Source organism: Rhinolophus sinicus, chromosome 16, assembly GCF_057876585.1.
Source record: "Rhinolophus sinicus isolate RSI-liver-muscle chromosome 16, RSI-T2T, whole genome shotgun sequence".
Taxonomy (NCBI): domain Eukaryota; kingdom Metazoa; phylum Chordata; class Mammalia; order Chiroptera; family Rhinolophidae; genus Rhinolophus; species Rhinolophus sinicus.
In genome coordinates, this window is record NC_142516.1 from 189,795,302 (window position 1) to 189,799,567 (window position 4,266).

The 4,266-nt window shown below is 38.5% G+C and overlaps 1 pseudogene across 1 annotated transcript; it reads right to left on the reverse strand.

Annotated features, from left to right (window-relative positions):
• Positions 1–3,290: 3,290 nt before the first annotated feature.
• LOC141571280 (large ribosomal subunit protein uL22 pseudogene) lies at positions 3,291–3,912 on the reverse strand (annotated as a pseudogene). Its single transcript, XR_016019475.1, has one exon. The product of XR_016019475.1 is annotated as a large ribosomal subunit protein uL22 pseudogene (transcript).
• Positions 3,913–4,266: the final 354 nt, after the last annotated feature.

The following is a 4,266-nucleotide window of genomic DNA, read 5'->3' on the forward strand; positions in this document are numbered from 1 at the left end:
CTGTCCCAATTTATTTTGTGCATTAATATAGAAGGACAACTTTAATGGTATGTTTGCTAATACAGAAGGGCCAAAATGCTCAGTGATAACATAGAAACTGATATCCTCTTCGGTGCTCTGAAGCTTGCTCTCTTCAGGGGGCATCTAACCAAATCTACAAGATCTAGAACCATTCGTATAAAGATATATTGAGTTATTCATTGTGTTTGGCAGACTATGAAGAAACTAGGTTCAGAAGATAGTCATCTGACTGAACGTAATTTGGTAACTTTCAAATAAGCAAATCTTTGCATAATTTGAAATATGGAATCAATTTGCATCCTAGACATTATAGCAACTTCATTGTCAGCAACCACATCTCGTGTGTGTGTGTGTGTGTGTGTGTGTGTGTGTGTGTAGAGAGAGAGACAATGAAATGTATGCACATTTTAAGAAAGGAAAGAACTGTATTAAAATTGTAATACTCAATATATACCGATAACAAAAGATGAATTCAAGTCACGTGTGACTTCTGCAATTACAAGAGGTGCTCAAAGTGGTTCCCATCAGTGTCCAGACACTTCTGATTATGGCAAACTACTGCTTGAGCAACGTTGACCAAAGTGTCCACTTGGAACCATTAATTTTTGGCCCCCTGGTGTGTGCCCTCAACATTCCTAGCATGGTCCTTGCTACTGCAAATGGCTTGGTGAGTTCAGTGAACGCGTAACTAAACATTAACTCCTGCAGAGCCTCCTAACAGTGGTCACTTACAAAGTGGCACACTTTCCATCCGTCTGTCTCATTCGATTTTGTTCTGTCCATTCACAACCTCAGACACAACATTAGACAGAGCAGTCATTGCGTTTGGCGTCCTGTCCTGAGTGGGCAGAGCCATGGGAGTGAGCTAGAGAAGGGCCTGTCTGCTGAGCTTTTCCAGCAGAGAGAAGAGACCTCAGACATAGTTAACTGAACCCAACACCTGAAAAATAGGAGCCAAAGCTATTTATGTTTTAAAGATTAGAATAATTTTAAGGAAATTCGTTCAATTCCTGTTACAGTTGTCAAATCATGGAAACTGTGTTTTTCAGAACCCCTCCTCCCCTCAATATAGGTAACAAATCAAGGTGTTTTTCAAGATTAATAGCACCTTTGAATATAGATTCTCTTAAAATCTGTGATAATCACTTGTGTTTGGACCAAATCCTGAAGAATTGAAAGGGGTATCATCTTTTGGTAATTTATATGGATACAATAGAGAATCTTTAAGATAGTGAAAAAACTAACTGCTTTCCTGTCATTCTCTTGTGAAGTCCTAAAACAAACCCTAAAGTGGTATTAGCATAATTCATATCACTATAAATAGAACACTTGCTAAAACTAAATAAGCAGGGCCAGTTAGTTAAAATGTTGAGGCATGAGGTTAGTTTCATAAATATGATTGCAGGACCTGACAGAAGAGGGATACTGTTGGCAAATAACAACTGGGTAAAATATTTTTATTAAAAATTAATTTTGTAAGAAAATAAAAGACAAAGGGTGCATTTTTTTTTTAAATCACAAAAAAAATGTAGGCTCCATTCACCCAAAGAAGTCATCCATAGTTAGTATTTAATTTTGCCTAGTAATAAGATTCAAAAAACCGATGGAATTACAAAGATTTAAAATCCAAGTATATAGATTAAAAACTCAGAGAGCAATTTCCTTTTTGCCCCATAATTTTTTAGTTTGATATGAGCATCTATTAGTAAGAGGAAATATAAGTTCCATTTCTTTTGATGGCTTTTTTCCCCAACCTTTATAACAGGCCTGAAAAGTTGAATATATAGCTCTGTACTTCTTAAATTACACAGTACTTGATGGCGTTTCAGACAGTATGCCCCATTTCAGTTTTTAGTTAGAATTACATGTCAGCCAGAAATAGTTATTTTTTCGTATTTTTCTAGATGGCCAAATGGAAAGATCTAAATGTGTGTTGGTAATCCTTGTCAGTATTTAAAAATCTATGCATTGTGAAATGTCCATTATACATAATTCAATTATCATGCAACAAATTATATATACATATAGTTTATACATATATATGCATATAAAATGGAAATTTCCATATATTTGTTTTATATACTATATGTAAAATATATATGTAAAATAACTTTTTCTTTGGAGAATAGTGCCTGACCATCCCATTAAACTGATAATTAGTCTCCGCCTTCCCTCTTCTGTATGCTAAGCAGTGCCTAGCCACAGCTTGCACAGAAAAGCACGATGTTATAACAAGTAAGTGCCTGTGGAGTCACTCGCCTCCTCTCGCTCTCACTCTGTTCTGGAGGCTGAAGTGTGCGGAGATGAGTGCTTTTCCCTCTGTGCGCGCCTTTTCCTGCCATTGCCCCGGAGCCCGTGAGGGAGCGTCCTTCAGCTGTTCACCTTGACCTTGGCTGGTCTCCTGAGCTCCGTGCTGACAAGGGCCTCCTCCGAGGGGGTGGGGGGCGGGGCGGTAATGAACACGTTCATATTTTATTCAGTTTTGTAATGCACGTTTGGAAAGTGAGAAATGAAATGGTTTCCATATGAAATAGCAGCATTAAAATCTTGCTGGTAAATATACTTGAAAGAGAGACTCCAATTTGCGCAAATCCACTGTTTCTGGCGGGGGTGGGGGGACTGGGGGGCGGGGCGAGTGTTTGAGGTTTATGTTAATCACCATGGGCCCCGTTACAAATGGAATTTGTACTGATCTGGATGGCCTGTGCTTTGATGCCATGATGATGATTCCTCAAAATTATGTTCAATAAGAGGAAAAATTATTCACTCTCAAAACTTTTTCCTTCATTTCTACTAGTGATATTATATGAGTATATATATGCATAATTTATTTTTATTTTTTAGTGAATTTTCCTATGTTTTGATCCACTTTGTAGATGTGAATGTTGTCCTTTTGTTTGCTTCTTTTTCTTTTTTTTTGGGGGGGGGGCATTAATCTAATTTCCTAAATATATTTAACATTTTACATCACATGTACATATTTATTTCGTTCTGGCACTGCACTATACTCTGAGATATAATATCAACCGCAGTTGTACAGTTTGTGCCTGTAGGACTTTGATAATTGGGCAGGGCTGAGGGACAGGTAGTCACAGAAATGGACATATCATTTCAAGCTGAGACAACTGCCTTGAGGGGAGGAGTTAGGGTTCTGAGAGCATTCCATAGGCTTGACCCTGCACTTGACCCATAACCCGGAAGAACTTGGTGTGAGAGCACTGGCTGGGGCATCCCTTCAGAGAAATCTTTCCTGTTTGTGACATTTTTTTTTTTTTTTTTGTTAGCATTTATTTGATGTTGAATTTACTCCCGGGCCATAAGTTTTTGTTTCTTCAGTTTCTTCTGGGAGATCTTCTTCTTCTGAGCAACCTCCTCTTCTGGTTTCGGAACAATTTGTTCTTTTTCAGTGAGGATCATCTCAATGTGGCAGGGAGAGCTCATGTATGGATTAATCCGCCCGTGAGCTCTGTAAGTTCTGCGCCGCATCTTGGGAGCTTTGTTCACCTGGATGTGCTCAATGACCAGAGAGTCTACATCTAAGCCCTTAAGTTCAGCATTACTCTCTGCATTTTTAAGCATGTGCAGTAAAAATTCTGCACTCTTTTTGGGCCAACGACCCTGCGTCCAACCCCACTGTTTGGCCTGGGCACATCTCCCATCTCCACCATTGTAACGACGGAATGGCACACATTGCTTTTGTAACGTGACATCCTTTAAATACTTGGTGGCTTTTCGGATATGCATCCCTTTGATGGCCTGGGCAGTTTCACGAGTGTTCTTAAAATGAACCCATAGATTTGAACCTCTCGATTTACATGATTTTGTGGGGTTCTCTGGGTCAAGCGAATAGCGAACCATTTTCAGAGGTCACCTCAGGCCGCTTTCGGGAAGAGGAAGCCTGTTTGTGACATTTGACCCAAAGCTAAAATAGTTAAACCTCTTAGCACAGAAACTTTGTCTGTAATAGAATATGTAACTAAAAAATGTATTTTTGTTCTGTAATTTCCAGAGCAGAAATTGTCACCAACTTACTCAAACACTCAGGTTCTAAAGTTTCAATTAAAAAAAATTGAAATAAATAGCCTGGAAATAATACCTTAGGTTCAGGACAGTGATGAGTGTAAACATTTCAAAATAATTACACAATAATGTAAAAATATCTATGATGTTTATGGGTAACACACAAACGTGCTCCTGTTACTTCTGTGGCTTGCTGTCTACATCATTTAAAGGAATGCTACATTT